General features: G+C 35.8%; 1 non-coding gene across 1 annotated transcript; it reads right to left on the minus strand.

The window, feature by feature from the left end:
- Window positions 1-14,878: 14,878 nt before the first annotated feature.
- On the minus strand, window positions 14,879-14,987 carry LOC123942900. The gene has a single exon (XR_006818528.1). It is a non-coding gene; the product is annotated as a U6 spliceosomal RNA (small nuclear RNA).
- Between the last annotated feature and the right edge of the window lie 3,485 nt (window positions 14,988-18,472).

Consider the following 18,472-nt stretch of genomic DNA (forward strand, 5'->3'; position numbering starts at 1 on the left):
TGGTGATTATCCTGAAATAGAAATTAACAAACACTATTTTTTGAACCCCAGATGATCAAGATTACTATGGGATAGTCCCCAAATTTAAAGAAACTAAAAAACTCATATATAATGTATATGGATGCACTGATATACACTATAGGAAAAAAATTATGCTCAGTATCAAAATAGAACTACAAATGATGTATAATGGAAATACAAGAAAAAGATTTATTTGAATTAATGGATATGAGAAAAAGCATTTGAACCAGATATTGAGGAAGGGAGAAGGGTTAGGAGAGAGAGGAACTTTCTAGTTGAGATAATAGCTTAATGAAAGCCATACAGTGAAGTGTAGACTGAAGGAATGACAAGAGAATGGTGTGTGTGTGTGTGTGTGTGTGTGTGTGTCTAGTTCCAAATAGTTGTTAAGAAAACGGAGTCCATGTTGTAGAAGCTTTGAATTCCAGATTGAGAAGATTGTATTTTATTTTGTATTTAAGGGAAAACCATGAAAGAATTTTGAAAAAGGGAATCTATAAGCCATTGTTTTAAGGACACATTTGGTGATAGCAGAACACAGGATGAATCAGAAGGGGAGAAATTAGAAACATAAAGACTAACGTGCATGGTTGTTATTATAGTTCATATGAGGGTGATAATGGGAGCTTGGACTTCAGCAGGAAAGATAAAAATGGAATGCAGATAGAATTTATGATAGGAAAAAAAACACAATAACTCATTTGGTGAGGTTGGAGCCTCAGTCTTCAAGAGGATGCTGATGGCATTAGCCAATATAGGAAGGTACAGAGAGAGTGGTGTATGGATGTATGTGATGTACAAGGTACGGTGAGACTAGAAACAAAAAATGGATAACTTCTGCAAATCTTAGGGTACAATGATCTCCCATCCAAGTACTAACCAGGCCCGACCCTGCTTAGCTTCCGAGATCAGACGAGATCGGTCGCGTTCAGGGTGGTATGGCCGTAGACTGGGTACAATGATCTATTTTCATGTGTATGTTAATCCTTTTAGGAGAAACTATTTCTGCTGCCATAATCAGCAACATTAAACAAAACAGGTTTGATTGTGATTGAAAAGACTGTGTTGGTTCTATTTTCCTTTTGCCATTGATGTTTGAGCTGTTGAGTTTAGATGAAAATCTGGGTAGATGAACTTCATAGTGAATGATATCATAGGAATGTTAGGAGATAGGAAAAGCCACAAGGGATGAATATTTCTGACCCAAACCTTATAATCATAATCTTTTTTTTTTAAGATTTTATTTATTTGACAGAGAGAGAGATCAGAAGTAGTCAGAGAGGCAGGCAGAGAGAGAGGGGGAAGCAGACTCCATGCCGAGCAGAGAGCCCGATTTGGGGCTTGATCCCAGGACCCTGAGATGATGACCTGAGCTGAAGGCAGAGGCTTAACCCACTGAGCCACCCAGGCGCCCCTTATAATCATGATCTTAAGTGTTTTGTCTAGTGTTCTGTACTTGCTAACTGCATGGTCCATGAGTATTTTTATTTCCATGGTATCCAGAGTATAAAAAAATAGCAGGAAAGTAAACTAGAGTATGACTGCAAGGGAAGGAAAAAAGAAAGCATAATTTGTTTTATGCTGATCGTATACATCTCTGGGACTCTATTTTTCTCTGTGCTAGCATACTTAGAAGGCAGAGAGTCAAGTGGTAGTTGTGAGAAATGAAATGATTATAATATATAATGATTTATATATATAAATTATATTATATTATATATAAATTTAAATAAGTAAATTATATATACAACTATATGCATAATAAGAAGTTATAAAGATATATAAATTATACTTACAAAGTATAAATATATAAATAAATATTTAATTATATATAGGTATATTAAAAAATGAAGTCTTTACAATATTACTTATATTAGTGAAATAGGTACATATATCAAAATCTAGAAGTCAAGCCCAAATCAAATTAAAATATCTTCATTAAAATCAACTAAGTAAGTTATATTGTGGTAATTATTAATGGAAGGGACTATTCAAATGTGGCTTTTTAGATCTTTTCACTTTCTCTGTATTTCACGTATCTGTTGATTCAAATATTCCACTGTCTTACCTCAGCCTTCAAATAAACTTGAAAGGGGGAAAAAAACCCCAAAACCAAAAGCAGTCCATTTTATTATTTTTCTGTAGATTACTCAGTAGAAACAACTGCAGCTTTAGGTTAAGTGAGTTTTTCTTTTTCTTCTTATGTCTTTGGTTTCTATTAGCACTTGTAGCCCTTAGGTAAGAGCATGGGGACTTACTCTTACCTGAGCACTTAACAAGTAACTACACATTTTACATCTCTATCAGTACTTACCATTAGTTTTAATTTTAATATAAATAGGTTAACATTATTTTCTGGTCCCATTAGGACAAATACTCTTTAAGTTCTTTATCTAGGGTTAACAAATAAACATCAAATGTCTAGGATATTCTGCACCCTCTCCTATTACCACCAATGTTTCGGAATCATCACTCCCTTTGCTTTGACAAGAGGCTAACATATTTACAGTTTTAGTAAAATCCAGACTGAGAAAGCAGTCAAATCAGTACCAGTCTCCTGACCTATTTGGTGAACGGATTTTTTTTTTTTTTTTTTTTTTGTAGTGAGAAGAGTATGGGATTTTAAGCAGCACACCCTACAAATATACTTGCAAATCTAATAAATAAACCTTTCCTTTATTGCATTGTCAGGTAGAGGAGGGCAGTTCTCACTGGTCCTTTATGTGGAGGACAATAAGGGCTAACCTTTAGTGGTTCTGAACTCCTCAATTCCAAGACATAGCAAGACTCATTATATTCTCTTTCTGGAGATAGGCACTTGGGAAGCCACCCAGGTAAAATTTTCATGGCAGATTTCAGGTGAAAGAGCCATTCATTAACCATTTTCCTGATATAACTGCTTACAATTATGTAAGTAAACATGGTAAATGGTATTTCTATTTGCCCCTTATATCTTTTATTAGCAAAACCATTATAACATAATCAAAGTTTCTTATTATATACTCCCGAGAACTTCATTAATGTTCAGGACACTTTGGAATTCCAATTTTATTGAATTTGTGAAATCTTTCTAATTCTTTCATCACCATTGTTTTGATTTTGGATTAAATAAGTGTGTATATTTGATTTTTAATTTTTGATTGTAAGTGAAAAAAAGAAAAAAAACAAATCAAAACTTTCAATAATTTTTGACATGAGCAAAACAGATCCAGAAGTGGGAGTTGGTATAAGAATCAGGGTGCCACTTCCTGCCTGAATTTATAAGTAAGAAGCAATTATCCTGTTGAAAGAGAAAGGATTTTATAGGTGACATCAAAGGATGACATCAGTTTGAAATCTGCAACAACACTGCTAGATAATGAAAGCAGAAGTTTAGTTTTTGGAATGTAAAGAAATCTAGATGTGAATTTCTTCTGGGCATGGTATAACATTTGACTTATGAAGATTCCAGTATCTTATGATCAGTGAATAATAGATTTGAGCTTGTCAACATGTCCCCTCTCTGGAAGAGGTCATGGAAATGCAAAGTAGAATTTCTGAAAATGGAAGAGGAATGTTATACAGAGTAGAATGAGTGTTTTTTTAGTATTGCTTTTTTTTTTTTTTAGTATTGCTTTTTTACAGCAAGAAAAGTATGTAATTTTTGTAAGCACTTGGCAATTTCTATGCTGGGATTGACTAAACAAACTTATGACTAACTAAAAATGAGGCTGTGGTAGAAGGAAAAAAAAAACAGAACTGACCCCCAGACTAATTATCTATAAAGAGCAAAAAATTCAGTCCTTTCTGGAATTTTTAAATATCTCTTTTCCTATGATTTAGAGACAGAATGCACATTAGGTTTTTTAAGCTGACAACTAAAATTTGGCAACTAAACCTAAAGCTGGTAACTTAAAACACATGTACAAATCTTTGACAATAATCAAATATTAACATATATGTAGTACATGCTATGTTTGGACATAAATCATTTAAAAATTTAAATGCTAAGGCTGATGATTAAAGTGAGGGGTCATTCTGATATTTGAATAAAATAATTATAATATCAAAAATTCAAATTAAATTTATAAAGAAAGGTGATAGTTCCTGTCTATTAATTCATATCTTAAAAATGGTGGGGCCAAGAAGGGAATGGCATTATATATATTCAAAGAATGAAAGGGTAAAATCTATAGCCAAGAATACCTGATAGCCAGCAAGGCTATTATCCAGAATAGAAAAAGGATAAAAGAATTTCTCAGACAACAAAAACTAAAGGATTTCATGATCACTAGAATTGTAGGGTCAATTTTATTGTAGGGCTATCAGCTCTACAATAAATATCAAGGGGGACTCTTTGAGTGGAAAAAGACCATAAGTGATAGTATGAAAAGTAAAAAACACAAAAACAGTAAAAGTAAGTATTTTCACAAAAATTAATAATGGGATTCATAAAATAAAAGGATGTAAGATATGACACCATATACTTAAAATGTGGGAGGGAGAGGAGTAAAGAATGAGTTTAAACTTAAATGGCCAATAACTGAATATGGATTGCTATATGCAGAAGATATTTTAAACAAACCTAATGGTAACTACAAATGAAAAACCACTAATAAATATGCAAAGAATAAAGAGCAAGGAATACAATATGTCACTAAAGAAAGCCGACAAACCATGAAAGAGAGCAAAAGAAAGGATCAGAGAAAATCTGTAGAAACAACCATGAAGTAAGTAACAAAATGGCAATAAATACTTATTTATCAGTAATTACTTTGAATGTAAATGGGTTAAATGCTCCAATCAAAAGGTAGGGTGACAGAGTGAATAATCAGACAAGACCCATTTCTATGCTGCCTACAAGGGACTCATTTCAGAACTAAAGACACATTCACATTGAAAATGAGGGGTAAAAAATATTTTTCACACAAATGGATGCCAAAAGAGAGTTAAGGTAGCAATACTTATATTGGACAAAATAGACTTTATTTTTATTTATTTACTCATTTTTAAACATTTATTTATTTAGTTTAGAGAGAGAGCCAGGGAGGAGCAGAGGGAATGGGAGAGAGAGGTAGAGAAGCAGACTCCCACTTAGTGTGGACCCTCATGTGGAGCTTGATCCCCAGGTCCTGAGATCATGACCTGAGCCAAAACCAAGAGTTGGAGGCTTAACTGACTGTGCCACCCACATGTCCCCCAAATAGACTTTAAAACAAAGACTGTAACAAGAGATTAAAAAGGACATTATCCAACAATAAGTTATAATAATTGTAAATATGTATATGCCCAAAATGGGAGCACCCAAATACACAAAGCAGTTAATAACAAACATAAAAGAAATAATCAATAGTAATTCAATAATAGTAGGGAACTTTAACACCCCACTTACATTGAAGGACAGATCATCCAAATAGAAAATCAACAAGGAAATGGTGGCTTTGAATGACACACTGGAGCATATGGATTTAGCAGACATATTCAGAACATTCCATCCTAAAACAGCAGAATACCCATTCTTTTCAAGTGCACATGGAACATTTTCCTGAATTGGTCACATAGTAGGCCACAAAACAAGTCTAAAAAATTCAAAAAGATTGTGCTCATACCATCCATCTTTTCTGACTACAATGATATAAAACTAGAAATCAACCACAAAAAAAAAGTCTGAAAAGACCATAAATACATGGAAGTTCAACACCATGCCACTAAACAATGAATGGGTCAACCAAGAAGTCCAAGAAGAAATACAAAATTACATGGAAACAAATGAAAATGAAAATACAACAATCCAAAATCTTTTGGGATGCAATAAAAGTGGTTCTAAGAGGGAAGTTTGTGGCAACACAGACCTACCTCAAGAAGCAAGAAAAATCTCAAATAAACAACCTAACCTTACATCTAAAGGACCTAGAAAAAGAAGAACAAATAAAACCCAAACCCTGCCCAAAAGGAAGGAAGTAATAAAGATTAGAGCAGAAACAAATGATATAGAAACCAAAACCAAAACCAAACCAAACAACAACACCCCCCCAACACGCATACAACAAACAGTAGAACAGATCAATAAAACCAGGAGCTTATTCTTTGGAAAAGATCAATAAAATTGATAAACTTCTAGCAAGACTCATTACAAAAGAAGAGAGATGACCCAAATATACAAAATTACTAATAAAATAGAAATAACAGCAGCATCACAGATATATAGATATTTTTTACAGAATGTTATGAAAACCTATATGCCAGCAAATTGGACAACTTAGAAGAAATGGATAAATTTCTAGGAACATATAACCTACCAAAACTGAACTAGGAAGAAATAGAAAATTTGAACATACAAATTACTAGCAATGAAATTAAATCAGTAATCAAAAAACTCCCAAAAACAAAGTCCAGGATTAAACAGCTTCACAGGTGAATTCTACCAAACATTTAAAGAAGAGTTAAAATCCAGTATTCTCAAAAGAGTCAAAAAAATAGAAGAGGAAGGAAAACTTCCAAATTTATTTTATGAAACCAATATTACCCTGATACCAAAACCAGATAAAGACACCACCAAAAAACAAAAACAAAAAACAAAAAAAAAAACAAAAAACCAAAACCAAAACAAACAAACAAAAAAACTATAGGCCAATATCTCTCATGAATATAGATGAAAAGATCCCCAACAAAATATTAGCAAACCAAATCCAACAACACATAAAAAATCATACACGACAATCAAGTGGCATTTATTGCTGGGTTGCAAGGGTGGTTCAATATTCACAAATCAATCAACATGATGCATCATATTAATAATGGATAAAAGCCATATGACCATTTCAATAGATATAGAAAAAGCATCTGACAAAGTACAACATCCACTCATGATAAAACCCCTTAACAAAGTTGGTCTAGAGGGATCACACTTCAACATAACAAAGTCCTTATATGAAAAACCCGTAGGCAACATCATACCCAATGGTGAAAATCTGAGAGTTTTTCCCCTATGGTCAGGAACAAGACAAGGATGTCCCCTCTCATGACTTTTATTCAACTTAGTACTGGAAGTCCTAGTCACAGAAATTAGACAAGAAAAAGGAATAGAAGACATCCACATTGGAAGGAAGAAGCAAAACTTTCACTATTTGCAGATGACTTGTTATTATATATATGGAAATCCTAAAGAAGGCACCAAAAAACGATTAGAACTGATAAATGAATTCAGTAAGGTTTCAGGATATAAAAATCAGTGTACAAAAATCTGTTGCATTCCTATACACTGATAATGAAGCATCAGAAAGTGAAATTGAGAAAGCAATCCCATTTACAATTGCACCAAAACCAGCAAAACTCCTAGGAATAAACTTAACCAGGAGATGAAAGACCTGTACTCTGAAAACTATAAAACACTGATGAAAGAAACTCAAACCTACAAAGAGAAATGAAAAGACATGCCCTGCTTATAGATGGGAAGAACAAATATTGTTAAAATGTCTATATTACCCAAAGCAGTCTACAGATTTAATGTAATCCCTATCAAAACACCAGTGGCATTTTCCACAGAACTAGAAAAAATAATCCTAAATTTGTATGGATCTACAGAAGACCTTGAATAACCAAAGCAATCTTGAAAAAGAAAAAGGTGGACATATCACAATTCCAGATTTCAAGTAATGTTGCAAAGCAGTAGTAACTAAAAAGTATGGTACTGGAATAAAAATAGACACATGGATCAATGGGATAGAATAAAAACCCAGAAAAAGACAGTCTCTTCAACAAATGGTGCTCGGAAAACTGGAGAGATACATGGAAAAGAATGAAACTGGGCCACTCTCTTTCACCATACACAAAAATAAATTAAAAATGGATTAAAGACTCTGAAAACAACCTGAGGGTTTTGAAGGGTCAGGGGTGGGAGGTTGGGGGAACAGGTGGTGGGTAATAGGGAGGGCACGTATTGCATGGAACACTGGGTGTTGTGCAAAAACAATGAATACTGTTAACGCTGAAAAAAACAAATAAATTTTTTAAAAAAAGGACGAGGAAAAAAATCATAAAAAAAATGGATTAAAGACCTAAGTGTGAGACAAGAAGCCTTCAAAATCTTTGAAGAGAGCTCTGGCAGTAATCTCTAACATTGGCCATAGCAACATTTTTCTAGATATAGCAAGAGAAATAAAAGCAAAAACAAACTATTGAGACTACATTAAAATAAAAAGTTTCAGCATAGCAAAGGAAACTATCAAGAAAATTAAAAGGCAACCTACTGAATGAGAGAAGATATTTGCAAAGGATGTAACTGATTAAGGGTTACTATCCAAAATATATAGAGAACTTATACAACTCAACATTTAAAAAACAAACAAACAAAAAACCCAAGTTATCCAAGAAAGAATGGGGAGAAGACACGAACATACAATTCTCCAAAGAAGACATGCAGATGGCCAACAAACACATAAAAAGATGCTCAGCATCAGTCATCATCAGGGAAATGCAAATCAAAACTACAATGAGATATCACCTCATGCCTATCTGAATGGCTAAAATAAAAAACGTAAGAAACCACAAGTGTTAGTGAGGATGTGGAGAAAAAGAAACCGCTGTGCATTGTTGGTGGGGATGTAAATTCTTACAGCCACTTTGGAACACATTATAGAGGTTCCTCAAAAAATTAAAATTAGAACTACCCTATGATCCAGTAATTGTACCAGTGAGTATTTATCCCCAAAATACAAAAATACTAATTCAAATAGATACATGCCCCCTTACGTATGTTTCAGCAATACTCAGAATAGCCAAACTATGAACCAGCCTAAGTGTCCAGCAATAGACCAATGAATGAAAAAGATGTGATTTTACACACACACACACACACACACACACACACACACACACACACACACTGGACTATTATTCAACCATAAGAAAGAATGAAATCTTGCCATTTGCAGCAACATGGATAGAGCTAGAGAGTATAATATTTAGTGAAATAAGTCAGTCAGAAAAGGACAAATACCATAAGATTTAATTCATGTAGAATTTAAGAAACAAAACAGGTGAACATAAGGGGAAAAAAGAGAGAGGAAAACCATAAATCAGACACCCACACCCCCGCTTTTTTGGAGAGAGACAAGGGGAAGGGACAGAGGAAGAAGAAAGGAGAGAGATCTTAAGCATGCTCCATGCCCAGCTCAGAGCCCAAAACAGCACTCAGTCTCACCACACTGAGGTCATGACCTGAACTGATACGAAGAGTCAGATGCTTAGGTGACTGGGCCACTCAGGCACCCCAAGACTCTTAACTATAATGAACAAAGAGTTGCTGGAGGGAGTTTGGGTGGCAGATGGGTTAAATGGGTGATAGGTAATAAGGCAAGCACCTGTTGTGATGAGCACTGGGTGTTGTATATAAGTGATGAATCACTAAATTCTACTCCTGAAATCAGTATTACACCAAATGTTAACTAACTAGAATTTAATTAAAAACTTGAAAGAAATAAAAAAGAAACACAACAAGTAAGCAAAAGAGAAAAAAAAAAGGGAGAAAGGCGAACCAAGAAATGGACTGTTAACTATAGAGAACAAACTGATGTTACCAGACGGGGAAGGTGGGAGGTGGATGAGGGAAATAAAGGATGGAGATTAAAGAATGCACTTATGATGAAATAAAATAAAATAAAATGATAATAAAGTTAAATAAATTTAAAAGTGGGGCCAGAGATGGCAGTACCTTTTAAGAAGTGTTCTAAAATTTGTGAATTTGACACAGTGTTGAATAGGCTGATAATTTGCCAAGACACATGCTGACTCATCCAGATATTCCCCGTCATATCCTTACATCTTTTATTCTCATGTTGGTCATTAACCTGGAGTGTCTCTACCCCATGAATGTTTGTGTTTATGTCACCTCTGTAAGCCTTCCCTGTGGAATTAATTGCTCCTTCTTTAGTATTTCCACTTATACATTCTGGCCTATATTCTAGTATTAATATATATACTTGTCTGTCCCTACCATAGATGTATGTTCCAAAGTAGGAAGTTTTGCCCCAGTTTTTATCACTTATTCCTGGTAGCAACTAGCATATGTTGTATACATGATAAACACTAGATAACTATTTGTTGGAAGAATAAACATAAAGTGTCATTACACAGTTAATCAACTGGATAAAATCACATTGAAATCATATGAGGTTCTGATTGGAAGTGATTCTCTTGTCATTCTGCTCATGAAATGATATTTAGTATGCCCTTAGGTATAGATGGTGCTATGCTGACTTGCTGAATCTAATTAGTATATCAATTCCATTTTAATTTTGTGAGATGCATCCAAGATATATTTAACCCATAATTGGAATTAAATTCTCATAACATTTTGTTAAGAAACACGTCAAACTCACATCTCGTTTTAAATGAGAGAGCTTCTTTGCTGTGCAAAAGCTTTTGATCTTGATGAAATCCCAATAGTTCATTTTTGCCCTTGCTTCCCTTGCCTTTGCCGTTGTTCCTAGGAAGATGTTGCTACGGCTGAGGTCGAAGAGGTTGCTGCCTGCATTCTCCTCAAGGATTTTGATGGATTCCTTTCTCACATTGAGGTCCTTCATCCATTTGGAGTCTATTTTCATGTGTGGTGTAAGGAAGTGGTCCAATTTCATTTTTCTGCATGTGGCTGTCCAATTTTCCCAGCACCATTTATTGAAGAGGCTGTCTTTTTTCCATTGGACATTCTTTCCTGCTTTGTCGAAGATGAGTTGACCATAGAGTTGAGGGTCGATTTCTGGGCTCTCTATTCTGTTCCACTGATCTATGTGTCTGTTTTTGTGCCAGTACCATGCTGTCTTGATGATGACAGCTTTGTAATAGAGCTTGAAGTCCGGAATTGTGATGCCACCAACTTTGGCTTTGTTCTTCAATATTCCTTTGGCTATTCGAGGTCTTTTCTGGTTCCATATAAATTTTAGGATTATTTGTTCCATTTCTTTGAAAAAAATGGATGGTATTTTGATAGGGATTGCATTAAATGTGTAGATTGCTTTAGGTAGCATAGACATTTTCACAATATTTATTCTTCCAATCCAGGAGCATGGAACATTTTTCCATTTTTTTGTGTCTTCCTCAATTTCTTTCATGAGTACTTTATAATTTTCTGTGTATAGATTCTTAGTCTCTTTGGTTAGGTTTATTCCTAGGTATCTTATAGTTTTGGGTACAATTGTAAATGGGATTGACTCCTTAATTTCTCTTTCTTCAGTCTTGTTGTTGGTGTACAGAAATGCAACTGATTTCTGTGCATTGATTTTATATCCTGACACTTTACTGAATTCCTGTACAAGTTCTAGCAGTTCATAACGACATATCAGATAAAGGGCTAGTATCCAAAATCTATAAGGAACTTAGCAAACTCAACACCCAAAGAACAAACAATCCAATCAAGAAATGGGCAGAGGACATGAACAGACATTTCTGCAAAGAAGACATCCAGATGGCCAACAGACACATGAAAAAGTGCTCCACGTCACTCGGCATCAGGGAAATACAAATCAAAACCACAATGAGATATCACCTCACACCAGTCAGAATGGCTAAAATTAACAAGTCAGGAAATGACAGATGCTGGCGAGGATGTGGAGAAAGGGGAACCCTCCTCCACTGTTGGTGGGAATGCAAGCTGGTGCAACCACTCTGGAAAACAGCATGGAGGTTCCTCAAAATGTTGAAAATAGAACTACCCTATGACCCAGCAATTGCACTACTGGGTATTTACCCTAAAGATACAAACATAGTGATCCGAAGGGGCACATGTACCCGAATGTTTATAGCAGCAATGTCTACAATAGCCAGACTATGGAAAGAACCTAGATGTCCATCAACAGATGAATGGATAAAGAAGAAGTGGTATATATACACAATGGAATACTATGCAGCCATCAAAAGAAATGAAATCATGCCATTTGCGACGACGTGGATGGAACTAGAGGGTATCATGCTTAGTGAAATAAGTCAATCAGAGAAAGACAACTATCATATGATCTCCCTGATATGAGGACATGGAGAAGCAACATGGGGGGGTAGGGGGATAGGAGAAGAGTAAATGAAACAAGATGGGATTGGGAGGGAGACAAACCATAAATGACTCTTAATCTCACAAAACAAACTGGGGGTTGCTGGGGGGAGGTGGGATTGGGAGAGGGGGAGCGGGCTATGGACATAGGGGAGGGGAGGCGAACCATAAGAGACTATGGACTCTGAAAAACAACCTGAGGGTTTTGAAGGGTCAGGGGTGGGAGGTTGGGGCAACCTGAGGGTTTTGAAGGGTCAGGGGTGGGAGGTTGGGGGAACAGGTGGTGGGTAATGGGGAGGGCACGTTTTGCATGGAGCACTGGGTGTTGTGCAAAAAGAATGAATACTGTTACACTGAAAAAATAAATAAAATGAAAAAAAAAATGAGAGAGCTTCATGATCTTGCAAGTGGACTTGCTCAGAGCTCTCTAAAATATTGGTAGGACAGTGCATAGAAGAGGTTATTCCAGTTTTGATGGAGGACAACTCAGAAATGTGAAAGTTTTCATTTTGAACTAATTTCACGTGTCTTTTGACAGGTAGACATATGTAATGCTGAGGTTTTGAGGTACCCAAATGTAAGAAGAATCTGAAAAGGAAAAAGTAATTTTGATTTTTTCCACCAAAATACTCCTCATTTATCAACATTAATGTATCCTCTGTCATCTATATTTACTGATAGTAGAGTTCCAGAAGATGGAATATAAATTATTTCCATAAATCCATTGACTTTTACCTTCACTGAACTTCAGCTCTCTGAGGACATAAAGCCATCTAGTCTCAGTGATGCCTCTCCATCAACAAAACCATACATCATCTGAAATTATATCTCATCCCAGGTTATGCTTCACCATTTGGGGTTATGCTACTCTACAGTGGTAAATTCTGGAACATAATGATAACTATAATTTATCAAGTGGATACTATATTGGAGACCCTGACCTAAATACACACATTCACTTATGGATTCTCAAAAACCATCTTATTTACCCCAATCCCACAGTTACTGAGGCAGAGGTAGGATTTGGCCCCTGAAAGTCTGGCTTCAGGACATGTGTATGTTGCCTGTCAATGAAGTAACGTCATTTGATTTAAAATTCTCCTACTACCACTTCTCCGAGCTCTTTGCTTATCTTGCTTGTAGCCTTCAGTATGTCATCCAGCAACTTGTTCCTCTTTCTAATCCTTTCCCATTCTGTTTCACATAGGATGGATTCACATGTCATCCAATGCAACTGTGCACTTGCTATTACCCAGAAATTTCTGCCTTTTATCCTCTACCTCCTGTCCCAAATCTAGGCAACTAGTCAATCACTTCATCAGTTCTCCTTCTTAGGATCCAACACTTGGTCACAAAATTAAGTTGAGTAAATACATTAAAAATTCAAGCTCTCGGGGTGCCTGGGTGGCTCAGTGGGTTAGGCCTCTGCCTTCGGCTCAGGTCATGATCTCTGGGTCCTGGGATCGAGCCCCACATGGGGCTCTCTGCTCAGCAGGGAGCCTGCTTCCCCCTCTCTCTCTACTTGCCTCTCTATCTACTTGTGATCTCTCTATATATACCAAATAAATAAAATCTTTAAAAAAAAAATTCAAGCTCTCTAGCTCTATTTAGGTTCTTGTTATTGCTTAGTAAACTGTTAATTCTGTCCCTTGACTCTTCTCTCTTACCTCCCTTTAGGGCAAATACACATAAACTTTTCCGTATTTGTTAAGGCCTCAATGTCCTCAATACCTATCTCACATACAGCAGATAAACTTACTTCTTATTTTACTGAGAAATTTGTGTATACATACCTTTTTCAACCTCACAATTATTTCTATTTAGTTTCCCACCTTTTTTTTTAAGAGAGGAAGAGAGAAAGAGAGAGGAAAAGTGAGAATTCCAAGCAGGCTGTACATCCAGTGTGGAGCCCAATGTGGGGCTTATTCTCAAAACCCTGAGATGATGACCTGAGGCAAAATCAAAAGTCAGACGCTCAACTGACTGAGCCATCTAGGTGCCCCTTAATATCCCTTTTTAGCCCTAGTCTTGGAAGTAGAAAGATTCTTCCATTTTAAGGTTGATTGCTTTACCTGTACTTTTGGTCTGTTCCCACATAGGTTCTTCTAGGAAGTTGTTTATCAGTTATGCTCTCCTGATTTTCATCTTCCAACAGTCTTTTCTTACTAATTTTTCCCTCTCAGCAAATTAACTCATTTGAGTAATCTTTATCCTAGGAACAAAGCAGAGTAGAACACTTCTATACTTTGATCCTCTGCATTTTAATTTACCTGTTTCATCTCTAGCAGTTGTTTCTTGAACAATTTCTTGAAAGAGTAGTTTACTTTCATTTCCTTTTCTTAGGATAATTGGCCTAAGGCATTCATTTCATATCTTTTTTCTCATCTTGATCCCTGTTTAGTCTTCTAAAAGTGGGAATCTTGGTGCTTGGTTGTAGAAAACTATAACTCGTCCTATTGCTCCAGATGCATGGGAGCAGAGAGACTAGAAAATAAGAACACGAATAAAGAAAAGGCCATGAGAGGAATCTCTCAAATATAGGCTGTTTACAAAGAATTAAGAACTTTTAACATCTCTAAAACCTTTCTACTAGCACTGAGGACCACCTGTATCTTGGCCTTGACACTAAGTGATGAAGGAAATGGGGCCTTGAACTCCCTCTTTAGATCAGGGAGTGCCACTGGTTTTAGGGTCATTTGCCCAGGAATCCATCTGACTGCCTGATGGCTGACTTGAAATTATACCAGTTTCCAGGGCTTCTACTTGATGGGCTCATATATCTGAAATAGTATGGACAAGCAGTCCATCTGAAACTCCAAAGGATATAGGTGTGAGTGAAAAGACTTGTAAAGGCCATGCTTTATTTGTGTGTTATCTTTATACAGTGGCCATGCTAATTTTCTATGTATTGTTCCAATTTTAGTGTATATATTGCCAAAGTGAGCACCTAATTTGTTAACTTTAATTTTATATGTTTATTAAAGCTCTCATTTTACTTCAGGTCCATAGCCTTTTTTGGGACAACTCTGAGGTATAACTTATCCTTTGAGTTTTCCTTGCAAACAGCCTATAGCTGGGTTAAATCCTAACATGAGATTAAATTTACTTCATATAACAAATATTTATACCTTACTTTTAGAATTATTTTTAAAAACCCAGGAATTTACCATTTTGAAAAAAAAATAATCCTTCCAGATTCTTTTATACCTGCCTTGATCTTGAGATCTAAGAAGGAATGTAATGGGCTTCATGGCTTATACAACTGGGAACACTGACATAAGAAGAAAAGAAAACTTTAAGATGTACCATAGGAGGTGCTTCTACTTATAGCACATGAGCTAGCACAGCTCATGGGAAATCATTTTTTAATTCCATAAAGTGCAGCTTCCTTCATGGTAAGAGCATTAGCACATCTTTAAATGAATGATGCCAAATCTCTCAAATGTCTATAGCCTTTACCTAAATTTACGTCTATTACCCAGGATATTCTATAATGTATCAAGTGGATTGTCATAACATCTATTATAAACTGGATAAAAATTTCAGTGAGTTGTCAAATCTTTTTGAAATCTGAAGACTTTTATGGCTGAAACGAATGTGTTAACATTTGATGAGTTGGTAATCAAGACATTGGCATTCACTCAAAACCTTGGAATTAGTACTTCTCACTAATTTTTCAATAGAAAAAAATAAGTTCCATCATGGACAAAATTTTTTAAAAATGGGGCCTTTGTAAATAAAAGTACACCAAAACACAGCTTAGGCAATTGCCATTCAAACTAAAAATATACCACCACCAAACCTGTTATGGCAGAGATATACTGGTAACTAATTTGATAAACATATTTTTGAACAACTCTTCTATTTTCTAACGTGCAAGTTTTATCATCATTTAGTAAAAAACAAAAACCATTACCTTGACTGAATGCAGTCACTCGCCTCACTGCTGTATTAAAATATGACTCTGTTCTCAGGATTGCTTTGCAGTTATTAGTATGCAGTAAATGGCTTAAACTGTATAAATTTAATTCTAGAGATAAGAAAGTATCTTGAATTGAGTGTGGCTTTGCCATTAATATCACCTTCAGTCAGCCCAACTTGGTATGTGGCTTCAGACAATTCACTTTAGGAATTCAGCTTCATTATTTACCAGCAAAATTTCATTTTTCATGGAATTTATGTTACTTATCTGCAAAATAGAGCGACTGAATTAGGTATTCTCCAAGTTGCCTTCCCCCTGTGAGTATGAAAACAATTATTAACTAGGATATATTTTTATTACCAGTTTTCAGAAAAGGAATGGGAAACTGAGGTACACAAAATTTGAAGTGCCCCTTGTGATATCATTGTGTGTTCAGTATGGAATAGCTTCTTTACAAAGTAGGGAGGCTAAAGAGAATTGCTTTGGTACAATTTCAAGTGTCAACAATGATTTAAGAGAACTGGTTTCAGGAATTATTTCCCTTTATTACTGAGTGAAAGTTCTTCAGATGCTTATTGAGATGACCCAAGAATCAGGAGAGAAAACAGTGAATCATTGGTGAAGAAGAAATGAATCTTAAAGAGAATTCTAATAAAGCAGCATTTATCATTCTTTCTTCTTCATATATCTACTCAGTCTGAATGCACATTAGCCTCTTCCTTAGTGTCACTGACGTAGCTTTGAGATGGCATTCTTTAACTGAGCACTGTGAATGAAATTCAGGTCCTTATGATGAAATAAGATTATCAAAATTTACAGCTTTCCTCTCCCTTGGCTATGCTTTAGTCAATATGTAGATAGAACCTGATGCATGAATTAATATCTTAGTATGGTAAGATTGAGCAAATCAGGAATCTCCCCTGGTTTGGTCATTCTATTTTCTTTAGATTATCATTATTCAGCTTAAACATAGCAGAGAAAAAAATTGAGGGCCATCCTTGATCTGGTAAATTGTTTTCTTGTCCGCATTTTTTTGTGCTTTCCTTTTATCTTCTCTTTGGGTTTCCTTTGCAGCCCTTTGTCATCCCACTAGTTTTCCTGAACTCTTTAACATAAAGTGATCTACTAAAGTAATTTGTATTAATTTTAACACCTTCAATATGTACAATTTTATTGGCCAAAAATAAATAAGTAATGAGAGTGGTCAACTTAATCAAATTACATGGTCTTTAGAATGTTTCTAGGCAAGAAACAATATTTAGACCCAGTACCCATTGACTGTAGAGGTGGTTCAGTCTCTGGGAGGTAGAACCCTGCAACATTATGAAGTATATACTATAATGATTCCTCCAGTTCTTCCCAAAAGTTCACACCGTTATTTACTCAGATGATTATACAGTGAAGAAAGGAGGATACCCAGACATTTCGAGGGCTTTTGAACACAGGATACCTGAAATGTCACCATGACTTCCCTTTAGGGAGGTGACAAGGTAAGGGGGCCTATGCAATAAATAGGACGCTTAACAATATCTAGTTTATAGTGGGTCCTTTGGGTCTGTGTCCTTACTCTGGTCATTACCCCATACCTGAATGTTTAATTAGGACTGACACATTTGACAGTTAAAAACCTTACACTTGGGGTTGGTGGTGGTCACGCCATCATATTAAGTAAGGCCAAGTGGAAACTACCACTTTGCCAAAGTAGAATTTTGAAAAAAATTATACAAACTGCTATATCTAGCCAAGATGCAGCAGTAAGGATCAATTTAAAGAACTAAAAGAACTGAAAGAACTAAAAAGCTAGTTGAAATATATGAAACAGACAAGGAAGGCTATCAGACAAGGAAGGACAGTGGTTCCCAAAAGAAGGGAAACAGATGTGCCAAATGTTACAATCACTCCACCTTTCTGCCTAGATCGAATTTCCAGGCTGCTGTGCAGAGGTGGAGAACCAGGTGCAGTCCAACTGTCTTTCTGAGTTGAGGAGACAAAGGTGGCAGGAAAGGGAAGCCGAGGGTAACTAGAATTCTCAGTGCAAATACTGGAGAGTGGAGAGTATTGCAGAGAGGAGAGCTCCAGTGATTCACAGATGGCATCCAGCAAGTCTTCAGCATGTGAGGAAACTATCTGAGGCTGGGGAAGTACTACCCAAAAGGAGCAATATACGGAGATCCCAAAAAGCTGGGAAGAGATTGTGTTCCCACCAGCTAGGAGTAGAAAACTTTGGGCCTCATGGTGCACACGGTGCAATGTTCAGAAGAACATTGTCTCAGTAGTAGCTAAAAATTAATCGTAGACTAAATACTGCACTGCACCCACCTCAAAAGACTTTAAAGGCAAGTCTCAAGAAGATTAAACTCTTTCCAAGTACCTTAATTGCTTTACAGAACAAAGCTCTAGACTCTCTCTCTCCCTCTCCCTCCCTTTCTCTCTATGTCTATATGTAAATATATAGTATATATATATATATACATATATATATCTTTAGCACATAATGTTTTTAATGATTT

This window comes from Meles meles, chromosome 5 (genome assembly GCF_922984935.1).
Source record: "Meles meles chromosome 5, mMelMel3.1 paternal haplotype, whole genome shotgun sequence".
NCBI classification, from domain to species: Eukaryota; Metazoa; Chordata; class Mammalia; order Carnivora; family Mustelidae; genus Meles; species Meles meles.